The following is a 16,882-nucleotide window of genomic DNA, read 5'->3' as shown; positions in this document are numbered from 1 at the left end:
ACGCCACATGTGGGGGGGGGCAGCGGTGCACCTAGGTAGTTTTGAAGCCTGGACCTAAAGGCCTTTGGAGGGCCCCCCTCCCCTGCAAATTAAGCATCAACATGCTTTGACAGGCGACCACACCACCCAGGACAGACTAAAGAGGATTTGGGGGCCCTCAGGGGCTGTGGAGGCCCTGGACTTCGTCTTGGAAGTCCAGGGGTAAGAGTGCCTCTGATGGGGGGGATGCTAACCCCCAATGGGATATGCTAAACAGGGCATTCTATGCCTGGGGTGCTATTTATACTAGGGCTGGCCCTGGTGGGTGAGGTGAGGGGCTTCATATGGAGTCATAGCCCACAGGCTTAGCACATGTGAAGTTCCAGATTCAGTCTCCCAGTAGATCAGATTGGGGAGAGCTTGTTAGAGGTTGTTGATTTTTACCCACAATAGGTAAAACAGCAGAGCACCAAGGAATGAGCACACACTCCGGTTACAGAGTAGGTAGCAGAGGATGGTTTGGATATTACAGCTGTTTAGAGAAAGCACATGGAGATCCTTGTGTGACTAAACACTAAATATTTATTGGTTAAATACACTTAGATAGGAAAGACCTATCTCTAATCTAAAGGACTGCATAGTGGATAGGTAAGGAGAGAGAGAGAGAGATGTTTCCATCTGCTCTCTAGGAGGAAAGGAAGGATTGTGACGCAGCACAGGAAGTGCTGCAGAGTCAGTTCAAGGGTCATAGAGTAGGGACAGATAGGGAGACTCTGACTCACTGTCTCTACTCCCAATGCCCCTAGTGGTCATTAGGACAGTTGGTGCAAAAGGTCAATGCACTAGAAGTTCATCTCCAACAGAGCTTCCCAGGCAGTGGCAGGCTCAGGACCTCTGTGCACCTGAGGAAGTCTGCTAAATGCTGCTACCATTTGTCCTCCTCCTCCTCTCCCACTCCTTTTTAAAGCAAGGGCTGGAGGATATCTTGCTGCCTCACTGGCACCCCAATAATCTACTGCCAGAGGCAACCATTAAACCTGAGTGCCTGGAAGAGCCACCCCTGCCCCCAGGCACACCCATGGCAGGGTGGTTCCACAGCCAAGGAAAAGGAGCAGGGCATGCAGCTAGTACCATGTACCATGACAGCGGGAAAACTGTCAGACGTGGTTGGAAGGTATCATTCCCCATGCATGTCCAATGGGAGTGCTTTTCTGCACTTCCCAGCACATTAATCAAAAAAAATTTTTTTGGTGGAGGTGGGATTTTTGATTTTTCTCATAGTCTGCGTGAGATCTGGAATCTACCTGTAAAATGGCATGTTTCTATCTTTCGGGTTTGGTCTGGGAGTTTCATGTGAGTGAGTGAGGCCAAGCCCAAGCCCAAGTAGCTTTCTATCTCTATCTCTATCTCTATCTCTATTTCACTTGAGAGAGAGGGAGAGAAAGAGAGAGACTCTAAAGTGAATTATATGTTGATAGCGGCCAGAATGGTGTTAAGTAAAATTTGGAAGCATGGAATATTATCTTTAGGTGAATGGTACAATAAGCTTTGATTTATAGCTATGGCAGAGAAATGGCTTAACCCATTTGTTGCATCTTCGAACAGGACAATCAAAACTATATTCTTTCTTTGCGATTTGGCAAGATTTAATAATTTTTATTAATCAAAGAAATTGTGGTAAAGTATTGCCTGCTTGTTATATCCAGATATGGAAAGATGGGTGTTATTCATAAAATGCTCAGATTTGTTTGGGTTAACTTTTTGGATTTGTAACAACTATAATAATAATTGAGGCCTGATCTCTAGGAAGCTAAAGTATATGAGTTATTATGCATTCTGTGATATGATATGTTATGTTATATTATGTAATATTCTGCCCTTAATATAAACAGAACAGTGTATATATGACTTAATCTGCTCATATATTAATTTAAGAATGTAGGTCCCTCCCGCTCCCTTGATAAGACTAGTTTAAGTCTTGCATTTTGACTTCTGAAAGCACTCTGCTGGCTGAGGTTACATTCACCTGGATGGCATTTTCAGTAGTACAAAGCTTTGAGGAAAACTGGAGCTCATAGTGAGTTTCAAAAGACATGAGCTCTCTTGGGATGAATAGATTGCATAATATATTTTGTGTCTGTTCTCAAACAAATCTGAGCTGACTGGGGAAAAAAGCCTTTCTCTATTATTCAGTAATCTCTTCATCTTTCACCTTGCTGCTGGGTTCCTTTATGAAACTTTAACACGAAGCAAGATAGACTGCAGTGAAGATAAGCAGGCAGCTCAGAAATGTAGGTGTTTAGAATGCTTTAGGAGAGCACACATGAAAATAACAGCCTCGGGGTTGCATTCTGTTTGCAGTTTAGGAGCAGAAAGGCTGTCCATGCCACATCCTGAAAGGTGCTCCTTTGCCTTCAGCTCGAAATGCATGCCAAGAAACATGTAGACAGAAATGATTCTGTAAAATTATATACTTCCCACAAAATGTGGTGGTCATGCGGTAGAATAATTGCCCTTCCCTATGAAGTGAGGTTACTACAGCTGGGGCTTTTTGGTTTAGAGAAAAGACAACTAAAGGTTTGGGGGACATTGTAGCAGTTTATAAAATGATGTTTGGTCTGGATAAGGTGGACAGAGGTTTTTCCTCCCTCTCCCATAACATCAGAGCCAAGGTCATCCAATGAAACTGACTGGCTGAGATTTAGGACAAAAGGAAGTACTTCTTCACACAGTGCATAATTAATCTTTGGAACGCTTTGCCACAATAGCCCAATTCAGACATTATGTTATACGAATGTACAGATGTCTGTACCCTCATACTTGTGTTTGTGTGAATAACTATACCCAGTACATTTTTTGCATGAATAACTATACCCAGTACATTTTAAAAGTGAACCTGGACACAGGTCCTTCAGATTCATAGTTCAGATCACGGCCTCCAGTCCCCGATTCAGGACATCCACTGCCTCCTTAGGATCAGGTAACAAGGAGAGATAGAGCTGAGTGTCATCTCAATATTGCTGACAACTCAGTCCAAGTACCCGGATGACCTCTCCCAGCGGTTTCATGTAGATGTTAAACAGCATGGGGGACAAGACCGAACCCTGTGGGACCCTAGAGGCCAATGGCCACGGAGCCAAGCAGCAGTCCCCCAGCACCACCTTCTAGACCATCCCCCCAAGAAAGGACTGGAACCACTGCAATGCAGTGCCTCTGACTCCCATACTCAAGAGGCGGCCCAGAAGAATACCATGGTCGATGGTATTGAACACCGCCAAGAGGTCCAGCAGAACCAACAGGTACACACTCCCCCTGTCTAGTTCCCAGCATAGGCCATCCACTAGAGTTACCAAGGCAGTCTCAGTCCCACATCCGGGGTGGAAGCCAGATTGAAAAAGGTTCAGATAATCTGCATCATCCAAGGCCCTCTGCAGTTGGGACGCCACCACATGCTCTATCACCTTGCCCAAAAAGGGCAGGTTAGAGACTGGTCTATAGTTGTCCAGGTTGGAGGGATAGTTGTCCTATTCAGTGCAGTATCCCTCCAGTGGCTGTTCCTAGTGTCTACCTTGAGTTTATTTTTAGATTGTGAGGCCTTTTGGGACAGGGAACAATTTTCTTATGACTTAGCTATGTAAACTGTTTTGAGAACTTCTTTTCTGAAAAGTGGTTGGTAAACAAATGAACAAATGAACAAACAAACAATCTGATTGGTCACCTTGGACTAGATGGACCTTTGGTCTGCAGGGTTCTTCTTATTCTCTCCTATAGACTGGTAGCTGGCTTAAAATAAACAAGAAGCTGGGGGCAATTTTACAACTGAGATAAGGAAAGGACCATTATTGGGATGGGTGCTTTTTAATTTGCCCATTCAGAAATTGTCCAGCTTCTGGTGCAGAGAGGAGCGACAGTATCTGTTCCTCCTACACAGTCTTCTGATATTGCTTTTGTAGGGAGGGGTTAGGCACAGCTGCTGCTCTCATGCTGCAAAGTAATGTGAGAAAGGACCAGTCAGGCTGTTGGGTGCTAACTTAATAACTATCCGGCTCTGCAGCATCTGTGTAGATCTTCTCCAGCATTGCTTTAGTAACAGTACAGAACCATCATTTGTATTCTACTTCCAGTGGGTTGTGGGAAAGCAATGCTCCAGGAGCCCTACAAGGCTCGAGTGCAGAAGCAAGACTGGGAAGTTTGGACGCAGAGCACGAAGGCAGCAGCCTTTCCCAGCCTCTGAAATTCAGAGAGAGAGGGAGAGAGGTGGGGCAGGGCGAGGGGGACATATATATAAAGTTTGGATGCATGATGCTTGGCTGAATGCATGACAGCTCAGTTATTCCTTCTGTATGTAGGTCATTTCCTCCCTTCTGTTTGTGGCAGAGTTACCGTCTGGATTGGGTTATGTGGTATTGAGTAAGAGCCCGAAACAAGGACAGATGCACAGCAGCTGTAGGTGAACAGAAAGCCTTCCTGCTTTTGACTTGAGCAGAACAAGATGAGAAAGGTCACCACCAGGCCCTGCCTCGATGAGTCTCATAGCAACATGGGCAGCTGCCTTCTACTGAGTCCAGAGCAGTCTAGGGGAGACTAGAAGTGTGAGCGCTGTAAGATCTTCCCCTCAGGGGATGGAGCCGCTCTGGGAAGAACATCTAGGCTCCAAGTTCCCTCCCTGGCATCTCCAAGATAGGGCTGAGAGATTCCTGCCTGCAACCTTGGAGAAGCCGCTGCCGGTCTGTGAAGACAATACTGAGCTAGATGGACCAATGGTCTGACCCACTATAGGGCAGCTTCCTATGTTCCTATGAGTCAGACCATTGCTCCATCTAGGTCAGTATCGTCTATGACAGGGGTGCACATTATGTATGGTGTGGATAAAGTGGACGGAGAGATTTTTCCTCCCTCCCCAAAACATCAGAGCCAACCAAGATCATCCTTGACTATACCCAGGTACATTTTAAAAATGAACCTGGATACAGGTGTACCAGGTAAGAACCACAAATGCCTTGGTGGGCCAGAACCAACCTTGTCTTGGTGTGCAGGGTCTGAGGTCAATTTTCAGGGCATTATTTATTACATTAAAATACATTATTGGAAATATTAATGAAAGCAATTATTAGATATTCATGGAGCTCCTCCCTATCAAGGGACCCACACTTTTATCCAAGGATTGACTGACTGATTGAAGTCGGTGTCGACTCTTAGTGACCACATAGATAGATTCTCTCCAGGATGGTTTGTCTTTAACTTGGCCTTTAAGGTCTCTCAGTGGTGCATTGATTGCTGTTGTAATCAAGTCTATCCACCTTGCTGCTGGTTGTCCTCTTCTTCTCTTTCCTTCAACTTTCCCCAGCTTATCCAATTTTTCCCAACTTATCCAAAGACAGTGGTCTGAAAATACGCCCAGACCCTGAATCAGTGGGGCATCTAGAGTGCATGCCAGCCACAAACAAATGCCAAATCCTCACCTCTCTCTAAATTGCTGTTGCTTTCAGGCTGCAGCCCTAGGCATACTTAGGCTACTTGCTCCTAGGGAAGTGGTGTTCCCCCTTGATAACCTCCACTCTGTTGTTGATGACAGTGCTGCCTCCCCTGCAGCGCACTCTGCTGCCTTCATCTCTTCCATTCAGACATCCCGCAGAAGATCTAACCCATGCATACTTTGCAAACTGTCCATCTCCTCACCCTCCTTGCAAAGTTTGCATGCAGCATAAGGAGAGAAGAGGAGGCTGCTAGTGACCTTTCCTCCCCCCGCCCTCTGTGCACTTTCAAAGCTTGCAAAGGTTAATTTTGAGAGGGGACTGACCTCCACCAGGGCCTTGGGGCAAGGCAGCACACACTATCTTGGGCCACCCTTGGGGCCAACAAAAACGTCTCCATGGGCCAGATCGGGTTCCTAGGCCTTATGTTGTGCCAGCCTGGTCTATGCTAACTGGTGGTGGCACTCCAAGGAGGATCAAGGCAGGAGTCTCTCCCAGCCCTACTTGAGGAAGAGTGACCTTCTGCATGGAAAGTAGTTGCCTTACCACCAAGCAATGGCCACATCCCCAGTCTCAATGTCTGAGCTGCCGAAGATTCGGCCACCTTATTAGCAACTGCCTGTGCTATCTGTAGTGAAGACTCTTTCAGGGATGCTGCCATTTGAGCCTTGTCTGCTACAATCAGGCAGCCTACCGTAATCTGCCCTGTTCATTCAGGAGGGTTAAAACTGTTGGAAGTGAAGGACTCTGCGATGCCTCATGCCTCAATGACAGAGGGAGACAGATTAGTGAGTCAGAGGGCTAGAGGGGTCAAGACATTGGTCATCCCTTCTCTCTACTGCTCTGACACTATCCTTTTGATATGTAGATTGCTACTCTCAGGGACTTCCTTCCTTCCTTCCTTCCTTCCTTCCTTCCTTCCTTCCTTCCTTCCTTCCTTCCTTCCCCCCCTCTCTCCCCCCTTCTTCTTCTCCCTATCACATACGCTTGCCTCTCTCTCTGCACCATGTGTGCAGAGATGCAGACAGCATCTCTCTGCATCCAGCTAGCTAGCTAGATTAGAGATTCTATCTCTCTACTTTCCTAACTAGAATGGAGTTCTCCAATAAAGACTCCTTATATTGATTTGAAACTATGAACTGGCTCCAAGTTTCTTTCGCTCTCAGCAAACACGCATGCCAGAGCAGACTCCGCTGGTTTTTTGCCTCAGTGCACTCTGCTGTAACGGAAGGGTATCTCTTACCAGAGAGACATCCCAACAAAAACACCACGGTGCCTCTAACATGATTGCGATGAATGGGTATTATTGCAAAACAGAGGAAGCAAGAACTGCTTTAATCCTCATGTGTGGAAATATCCTTAGAATACTTGTGGCTGAACAGTGGAATCGCAGCATCTAGTTCCTCAAGCCTGTTGCTATGCTCCTTTACTGCTATTGGCTTTCCATGACCTTCCCCCAGACTCATCATGGATTCCTAGAAATACTTGCAGGGTTGCACACGCTGGCAGACTGTATGTACAACTACAGAGATGAACCATCGAGTCCCAGGCAGTTTGATATACTTCCACTTTTGCTTCATGCTCTGGAGTGTACTCTGCAGTGCCAAGCTTTGCCTATTGGTGTTTTACTTGATGTGAAGGTTCTGCTAAGCATTGATTGCCATTCCCTGGCAAAAAGTATCTTCTGATCTGATGCTGCTTTTAGCCCATCACAGTGGCTTTGTCAAGTGATCTGGGACTGATTTACTGATACATGTCCTGTTGTCTTCTGCACTGTGTTTCTAGCATGATGGATATTGTGGTGTAAACCTTTAGAGCAGGTGTTCCCAATTGGTGGTACTCCAGATGCTGCTGAACTACAACTTCCATTGTCCCCGGCTACAAAGTGGCTGGGGATGATGGGAGCTGTAGTTCACTCTGGGGGTGTGCTGTTCTGGTTGCTCATGAGGGAAGGCAAGGAGAGAAAAGGCAAGGCTAGTAATAGGAAAATAGGAAGTTCCATATACTGAGTCAGACCACTGGTCCATCTAGCTCAGTATTGTCTACATAGTCTGGCAGTGGCTTCTCCAAGGTTACAGGCAGGAATCTCTCTCAGCCCTATCTTGGAGATGCCAGGGAGGGAACTTGGAACCTAGATGCTCTTCTCAGAGCAGCTCCATTCCCTAAGGGGAATATCTTAGAGTGCTCACACTTCTAGTCTCCATTCCATATGCAACCAGGGCAGGACTCAATTAGAGACTATTAGGAGGAGCAAACGCCTCTTGCAGAGGGCTGATAAGCCTTGAATTCCTGCCAGCTGGGAGCTCTCGGCTTGCACTATAAATTACGTCACCAGCTTTCTACTCACTGCTGAAAAGCAACATTTGTCAACCTCCGTGTCGACAGCGTGCAGCCAAGTCTGGTCAAGACGAACTTTCTGAGCCGTATCCTGTTGCAGCAGCAGCTCCGTTTTGTCCCGTGATATTCCCTGGCAGTTGGCCAGACCCTGACACTATCTGATCATGCCTAGTTTGTTGCCACTGCTAGTGCACATATATCAGGGATGACAAAAGTGTGGGTGGGACTGGTTCTTCAGGGGCTCAGGGGACTCTAGCCACAGGGCTCTTTCAGTCTCCGGGCTAATGTCAAGGCCTGAGGCTGGGTCTAGTGCTGATTCTGCTTCCTCAGAGTCTGACTCAGTCACTACTCCAAGCATGACAGTCTGGGCCATGACAGGAGACTAGCTGGGGACAGTCTGGGGACTATATGATCACTTCTACCTAATGATCAAGTTTAGAACCCAACCCTTCTTCCTGCTGCCTTCACGTCTTGCATTTGCTTCATAGTGGGCCTGATACTCAACACTCAGCTGTATTTAACCGGGTACAACTTGTTCTATAATGCCTTTTCTACTGATAGTCATTTTATGAAGAATGATTGACAGCCTGGCCAGGAAGAGTAATTGCTGTTTGAGAAATAGATAGGGAGGAAAATGTATTTGCTGTGGTAATCCCTAGCAACCTCATGGTGCAGGCGACAGGCTCTATTTGGTATTATCAGATGAGGTTGAACAGCAGGATAATATTCAAGAAACTGATTATCTAACACATCTTTTCAGACAGCATAGTGACCTGGGACCTATTGAATGTTCATGTTCTATCACCATAGAATTTCTTAATTAGCGCACACAATGCACTCATAATCTATTGATAAAGGAAACATGCTCCTGATTTCCATATACTGGTGAGTCACATTTAACCTTTATGATTATTAACAGGAGGAAAAGGCAAAGAATTGTATAGCACTTTGAGAGGGAAAAACATGGAACCATGAGGGGTAAATGTGCTCTTTTTGGTCATCTTTTATAATCTGAAAAGGGCATGAGATATTTTTAAGGTTGAATATATAGGAGTTCCATATTCCCCACCCCCAATCTTTCACTGCCCCTAAGCTAATTCCTACACTGTGTGCTGTGAAAAAGAAATTAATGAAATAATTAAAGAGTCCTGCATGTAATTAGCATTATGACACACTTTCAATGCATTCCTTGCCTGGAGAACTTACTAACATAAGAACAACCCTACTGGATCAGGCCCCAAGGCCTATCTAGTCCAGCATTCTGTTTCACATAGTGGCCCACCAGATGTCTCTGAGAAGCTCACGGGCAAGAGATGAGAGTATGCCCTCTCTGCTGCTGTTGCTCCCCTGCAACTGGTATTGAGAGGCATCGTGCCTTTGAGGCCGGAAGTGGCCTATAGCCACCAGACTAGTAGCCATTGATAGACCTGTCCTTGAATTTGTCTAAGCCCTTTTTAAAGCCACTCACGCTAGTGGCCATCACCACATTCCGCAGCAGAGCATTCCACAGATTAAGTATGTGCTGTGTGAAAAAGTACTTCCTTTTCTCCTTCCTAAATATCCCAGACTTCAGTTTTACAGGATGACCCCTGGTTCTAGCGTTATGAGAGAGGGAGAAACATTTCTCTCTGTCCACTCTCTCTACTCCATGCATAATTTTGTACACCTCTATCTTATCTCCCTGTAGTTGCCTCTTTTCCAGACTAAAAACCCCCAGATGCTGTAGCTTTGCCTCATATGGAAGATGCTTCAGGCCCCTGATCACCTTGGTTGCCCTCTTCTGCACCTTTTCCAGTTCTACAGTGTCATAAGAACATAAGAACAGCCCTGCTGGATCAGGCCCAAGGCCCATCTAGTCCAGCATCCTGTTTCTCACAGTGGCCAACCAGATGCTGCTAGAAGCCACAGGCAGGAGTTGAGGGCGTGCCCTCTCTCCTGCCATTACTCCCCTGCAACTGGTTCTCAGAGCCATCCTGCCTTTTGAGACTGGAGGTGGCCCACAGCCCTCCGACTAGTAGCCATTGATGGACCTCTCCTCCATGAAGTTATCCAAACCTTCTTAAGAGATGTGATCAGAACGGTACTCAGTACTCCAAATGTGGCTGCACCATTAGGGATGTGCACGAACGGAGGTTTGTGCACAGGTTTGCCGGGGTGGGGGGGGACAGGTTGGGGGGAGGCAAGTGGGACCTTTTAAAAGGAGAAGAGCAGGGCCTTACCAGCTCCCTGCCAACCCATGCAGCTTCCTGCTGCAATGGCACACTTTCCAAGAACCTGCACACAGCGCTGGCACACACGTGTGGATGCCATGTGCATGCTGGCGCTGCGGGTGGTTTCTTGGGGGAGCACTTCTGCAGCAGGAGCGACCCGCTCTTCTCCTTTTTAAAAGTCCTGCTTGCTGCTCTGCTCCCCAAATCAGTTTGGTGCAGAACCTGTGCACGGTTCATAGACATCCCTATGTACTACAGATGTATATAAGGGCATTATAATATTAGAATTTTTATTTTCAATCCCCTTCCTAGTGATCCCTAGCATGGAATTTGCCTTTTTCACAGCTACTGTGCACTGACCTGGCACTTTAAATGAGCTGTCCACCACGACCCCAAGATCTCTCTCCTGCTCAGTCACTGACAATTCAGATCCCATCAGTGTACATGTGAGGTTGGGTTGTGTTTTTTGCACAATATGCATCATTTTACATTTGCTTGCATTGAATCACATTTGCCATTTTGTTGCCCATTCCTCTAGTTTGGAGAGATCATATTGGAACTCCTCACAATCTGTTTTGGATTCCACTACCCCTAAATAGTTTAGTGTAACTATTTCTTTCCCTCAGTTTACTTGGCAAGGAAGTTAAACTAACTGGCCTGTAAGTAAATTTATTGATTGTTGGAACCACTGGTCTTAACGTAATGTAACAGAGCAAAAAACATGAAATATAACATAAGTGTCATCTGCAGATTTGGCCACTTCTGCTGGTTACCCCAACTTCTAGCTCATTTGTGAACAAGTTAAAAAGCACTGGTCCCAGTACAGATCTTTGGGGGACCCCACTTCTTACTTCCGTCCATTTTGAGAACTGTCCATTTATTCCTACTCTGTTTCCTGTCCTTCAACCACTTACCCATCCACACATGAACCTATTCCCTTATCCCATGATTGCTAAGTTTACTCAAAAGCCTTTGATGGGGAACTCTGTCAAAAGCTTTTTGGAACTCCAAGTATACTATGTCAACATGCCTCTTGACTTTCTCAAAGAACTCCAAAAGGTTAGTGAGGCAAGACTTGCCCTTGCAGAAGCCATGCTGGTTCTCCTTCAGCAAGGCTTGTTAAACATATAGAAGAAGAGGCCTTGCTGAAGGAGAAACAACTGAGGTTCTTAAGTATACTTTGTTCTTTGCTCATACTTTTTTCTTAAACATGCTTTCCATCAGTTTACCAGGCACAGAAATTAAGCTAACTGGCCTGTAGTTTCCCAGATCCACCACCACCTGATCTCTTTTTAAAAACTAGAGTTATATTAGCTACTTTCCAGTCCTCTGGAACAGAGCCTGACTGTAGGGACAAATTACATATTTTTGCTAGGAGATCAGTAACTTAACATTTGAGTTCTTTAAGGACTCTTCGGTGCATGCCATCTGGCCCTGGTGATTTGTTAGTTTTTAGATTTTCAAGACAGTTTAGAACATCCTTTCTGGTCACCTCAAATTGGCCCAGTTTTTCAGCCTCCAAGCCTGAGAAGCTCAGTTCTGAAGCAGGGATATGGTCAGTATCCTCTGTCATGAAGACAGATGCAAAGAACCCATTCAGTTTCTCTGCAATCTCCTTATCCTTCTTAATAATCACATCCACACCCTCATTACTAAAGGTCCAACTACTTCCCTGGCAGGTTTTCTGCTTCTGAGATATTTAAACAAGTTTTTATTCCCCTTGGCACTTCTAGCTATATGTTGCTCAAACTTTCTTTTTGCATCCCTTATTGTTTCCTTGCATTTCTTTTGCCAGAGTTTATGTTCCCTCCTATTTTCTTCATCTTCCATTTTCTGAAGGAAGTTTTCCCTTTTATAGCTTCCCTAACTCTACTTGTTAGCCACACTGGCATCCTCCTGGACATGGTGGTACCTTTCCTCCTTCTTGGTATACATTCATTCATTCATTCATTCATTTAGCATATTTCTATACCGCCCAAAATGCAAGTTCTCTGGGCAGTTTACAGGACAATAAAAACAGCCAATAAAAAGATTAACATATTTCAACAATTAAAATTTAAAAAGTTAAAACTATTAAAACACAATTAAAACAATATCTAATTAAAAGCCTGGGTGAACAAATACATCTTGACTGCCCCTTTAAAAGTTGTAAGAGATGGGGAGGCTCTCATTTCAGCAGGAAGTGTGTTCCAAAGCCTCAGGGCAGCAATGGAGAAGGCCCGTCCTCGAGTAGCCACCAGAACAGCCGGTGCCAACCGCAGACGAAACTCTTCAGATAATCTCAATGGGTGGTGCGGTTCATAGCAAAGAAGTTCTCTTAAATACCCAGGGCCCAAGCTGTTTAGGGCTTTATAGGTTATAACCAAAGCCTTGTACTTTGTCCGGAAACTTAGCAGCAGCCAGTGTAGATCTTTTAAGGTAGGAGTGATGTGGTCTCTCTGAGATGACCCAGAGACCAACCTGGCTGCCCCATTCTGGACTAACTGCAGTTTCAGGATGACATACAAAGGCAGCCCCACATACAGCGCATTCCATTCCAACTGAGCTTATATTATTGTAGTTTTTAAAATATATTCCATGCTTTCTGGAGTGATTTTACCCTCCCAACTTTCCCATTCAGCTTCCTTTTTACCAGTCCGCTCATTTTTGAGACATTTCCAATGCATCTGTGTTGGACTTCCTTGGCAATACTCCACTCACATGTAACCTGAATTGGATCACTCTATGTTCACTATTCCCCCATGGTTCTACAACTCTGACATCTCGCACCAGATCCTGGACACACCAGATCCAAGGTTTCTCTCTCTCCGATTGGTTCAGTGACCAACTGTTCTAAGGCACAGTCATTCACCTGCATGTGAATTTGCCTAGTATATGTGAGGTTAATTGTATATATGTGAAGTTAATTGTATATATGTGACATCCATTGTAATTGTAGCCTAGTATATGCGAGGTTAACCTATTATTACAGTGCTGTTTCTCTTTGACATTTCCCTGATTTGCTTCTCCACCTCCAGGTCACTCTCAGCATTTTGATCAGGAAGACAATAGCCCATCTCTAGTAACACATTTCCTTGCAGTTTTCATATTGTCACCCATAGTGACTCTGTGGGAGACTCCGGTCCTCTTAGGTTTTCTAGCTTGTTGAATTATATCCCTTCTTTAATATACAGTGCTACTCCACCCAAAATCTGCCCCTCCATGTCCTTTCTGTCGAGTTCGTATCCAGGAATAACAGTGTCCCACTGGTTCTCACTGCTCCACCAGGTTTCCATTATGCCCACTATATCTATGTTTTCATTAGCAACCAGCATTGTAGCTTGTCCATCGTGGCTCAGAGGCTTCTGGCATTGGTATATTAAAACCTATATGCCGAGTCTGACGTTGGTGTGCATTATCTCCCTTACTATCATTTGACCTTTGTGATCAGCTTTCATGTGTTTCTGTCTGCTCTGCTCCGTCCCCTTCTGGTTTATCTGAAACATTTGCGCCCTTGCACCTTAGAGGATTTTGATACCACTCAGTTCCTGTCGGCAATCCCCCAGGCATCAGACCTTTTTGATTTTAAGTGTCAGCAGTCTGGTTTCATCTTGGTTCAAGTGGAGCTTGAACCAAGATGTTTTGTACAGTCTTTGCTTGCCCCAGAATGCAGTTGGGAGGTCCTGGGAGCCAAATTTATCCCAGTGCCTAACAAATCTAAGGCCCTCTTCCCGGCACCACTATCTCATCCACACATTGAGATCCCTCTGCTCCACCTGTCTCACTGGCCCTGTGTGTGAAACAAGTATCACTTCAGAGAACGCTACCCTGGGGGCCCTGGACTTCAATATGCTACCAAGCAGCCTAGATTTAGCTTCCAGGACCTCCCGACTGCATTTCCTAACATCATTGGTGCTGAAGTTCACCATGACAGCTGACTCCTCCCCAGCACTGCCTAACAGCCTACCTAGATGCTGCGTGACGTCCACAACCTTTGCACCAAGCAGGCAAGTCACCGTGCAGTCTACACACAGGTCACAAACCCATCTCTCTATGCCCCAATGATCAAATCTCCCACTGCCCCCTACCCCTGGAAGAGTATCCTCTGTGTCAGAGGATATGGGCACATCTCCAAAGGAAGGGGTCCCTTCTAAGGGAGCACTCTCCTCTTTCACAGACTGATGTCCTCCTTCCCTGAGACCTTCATTTTCCATGACAGCAGGGGAGCTGTTAGCCTGGGAGTGGGTTGCCTCTATCATATCTCTGAGGGTGGTAAAGCTTGAGGGCTTCAACACTTCCGTTAGCATTGATACATTTTCAGGAGAATATACAGGAATTTAAGCACACTGCCAATTCGTGTTATTTTGCTTCTTGAGCCTACATACATTTCTATAATGTACTTGTCTCGACAACTTTATAGTCGTCTGCTCTTTCCTAGACAGGTCTCTTGTCTGGTCTGTCATCTCATGAGGCCATTAACCATGCAGTTCTCATTGTTTTGTTTATTTCACACTTTCAATAATATTTCCAGATAGGTTCATTTGTATTTCTCTCAGGACTTCATTGCACGATTGTCCATATTTTATCATATTTTGGTTGTGTTTACTGGTTTATTCTTCAGCACTTTTTCTTCACAGTTCACATCTTAAATTCAGAGGGGAAGCTCTAGAAGTGGTGACTGCTGCAAGAAACCTTCTGCTCACAACTCCCCTGGGAATCCTTTATTTCTCACTCAGGATTTTATCAACTCGAATCCTGCAAAATGCCTGTTTTCCTAACATATTTTAATTTAGAAGTTTATTCTAAATGATTAAAATCTTCTATTAAGATCTTCAGGGAAGATTCGTCTGAGGGCGCCACCAGCTCGTCTGGTGATGACTCCAAGGAGAGCCTTCTCTGTTGTTGCCCCAGAGCTGTGGAACTCACTGCCTGCTGAGATCAGAGCAGCTCCATCCCTGTGGGCTTCTAGGAAACAACTCAAGACACACCACTTCAGCCAAGCTTTTTAGCTATTTAATGTTTTAATTGCTTTAGAATTTTTTGGTTTGTTTTATTGTTGTAAACTGCCTAGAGACTTCCAAGTAAATATGCTTTAAGAATACACCCATAAAAACATCATTCTGGCAACCCCAGTGCCCAATAACAGCTTTACCCTAACCATGTTTGCTCTAGTTAAATCCTACCGGCTCTGATTAGACTTTGGTAGTGGACGGTATACCAATATGTTAAACAAACAAACAAACAAACATTCTACACTGGTGGAGGGAGGTAAAAAAAAAGGTAACATGTACATTTCACATTGCTCTGCACTGGGGTAAGATCCCATTTTACATCAACTAAAGCCACAACTTGCCAGAAAAGGGGGGGGAAGGTTTTTTTTTCCCCCTTCAGAATTCTAAATTCTGTTATTTTTCAGAGCCCAGCAGTAGAATATTTTGGATGATCATGGCTAATTCAAATATCTTTTTCTCTTTTGTTTACAGATCAGTTGAGTTCAACTCAGGGTCGGTCTAACAGTACAGAGGTTAAATAGAGAAGGTGCGTATATTGCATTACATCTTTAGTTTAAAATTTTAAAGATGGTATTCACACATTTCGTGTAAACCAATCAACAGCATAGGGAGGCTGGCGGTGGCCCATGTGTGGTTGCCACTGCACCCCCCTGGCCCCGCCCCCCATGTCTGACACCAGATGCAGAGGCCCAGCTCGCCACACCCCTGCATCTGATGTCAGACGCGGGGGACGTGATCTCCCTCTCAAACGGGGCTGTGTGGCCCCGTTCGGAAGGGAGAGCGGCCCACACTGCGTTGGGCAGCATGGGCCAGAGCGACTCTCCCTACCTTAAAGCTGTTCCGGCGCAGGCCGATCTCTCTCCTAAATGGGGCCTCATGGCCCTGTTTGGGAGGGAGATCAATTGGCCCCGCTACATTGGCAGTGAGACCAGGAGTGGCCCTCCCCAACTTTAAGGCAGGGAGAGTCACTCTGGCCACACTGTCAAAGTGCGGGTCGATTTTGGCTCCAAACGGGGCTGTGCAGCCCCGTTTGGACCGAAATAATGCCCCCCACATCTGATGTCAGAAGCAGGGGGCATTTCTGGGGCCATGCTCGTGGCCCCTGATTGGTGGCGGCCCGGGTTCTTTGAACCCGTTCACCCAATGGTGTCTCTGCCCCTGAAACCAATAGACAGCCTGAGTGCAGTGGCTGGGGAAGAGAATATTCGATGCCAAGTGGCTCTAATTTAGGGCAAATTTATCACAAGAAAGTTGCCTTGGATTGCGCTGCATGAATGACCCTTTCTGGATAGGCCCAGCGTACATGCTACCCTGAGGCTGATAAGTACAGTATTTACCTGAATCCATGGCTAGGTTTCTTCCAAGTTATTTGATGTTAGAAATTGGGGTGGGTGGGTCATCTTAAATTCAGAGTTACCTTCAATTTGGGTAAATACCGACACAACTTGATCTAACCTGTATTTCTTTTTAGGGGGGTTGTTTTGAGTTCACAGTCTTCTATTTTAGGTAATTGGTCTGGAAGCTGAGCAGGCAAGCAGGGTGGTTTGCGCATATATGCTCTCAGGTCTGGGGAAAGTGTCTGTGCTACTCTAGAGAGGAGACAACACTGCAGGTTGTATCTGGCTAAGAAGAACACATATATTGTGCTGTGGATCAAGCCTTGGGAAGCTTACTCTGAACTTCCTTACTTAAGCAATGTAGAATGCAGGCACAGTCTCTCTTTTGGCTGGAGAGAGCACTGCACATGGTGCCCTCTGGCTACTATTTAGGCAGCTTATGCCAAAGCGTGGTAGTTGATATTTGGGAGAGCCTGTGCGCCCTCTGGTGGCTCAGGAGACGTCATGCATGCTCTTGTCTGGGGCAACTGAGAATTTCCAGTTATCAGCTGTAT

The 16,882-nt window shown here is 45.6% G+C and overlaps 1 long non-coding RNA gene across 1 annotated transcript in view; it reads left to right on the top strand.

Annotated features, from left to right (window-relative positions):
• LOC128325888 (uncharacterized) overlaps nt 1-16,882 on the top strand; it is a 42,216-nt gene that overhangs the window by 18,474 nt on the left and 6,860 nt on the right. The window contains exon 2 of the long non-coding RNA XR_008307712.1: nt 15,463-15,517. This is a non-coding gene — a long non-coding RNA (uncharacterized LOC128325888). The remainder of the gene's footprint in view (nt 1-15,462; nt 15,518-16,882) is intronic.

This window comes from Hemicordylus capensis, chromosome 5 (assembly GCF_027244095.1).
Source record: "Hemicordylus capensis ecotype Gifberg chromosome 5, rHemCap1.1.pri, whole genome shotgun sequence".
In the NCBI taxonomy this organism is placed as follows: domain Eukaryota; kingdom Metazoa; phylum Chordata; class Lepidosauria; order Squamata; family Cordylidae; genus Hemicordylus; species Hemicordylus capensis.
This window is presented reverse-complemented; position numbering and strand designations above follow the sequence as displayed.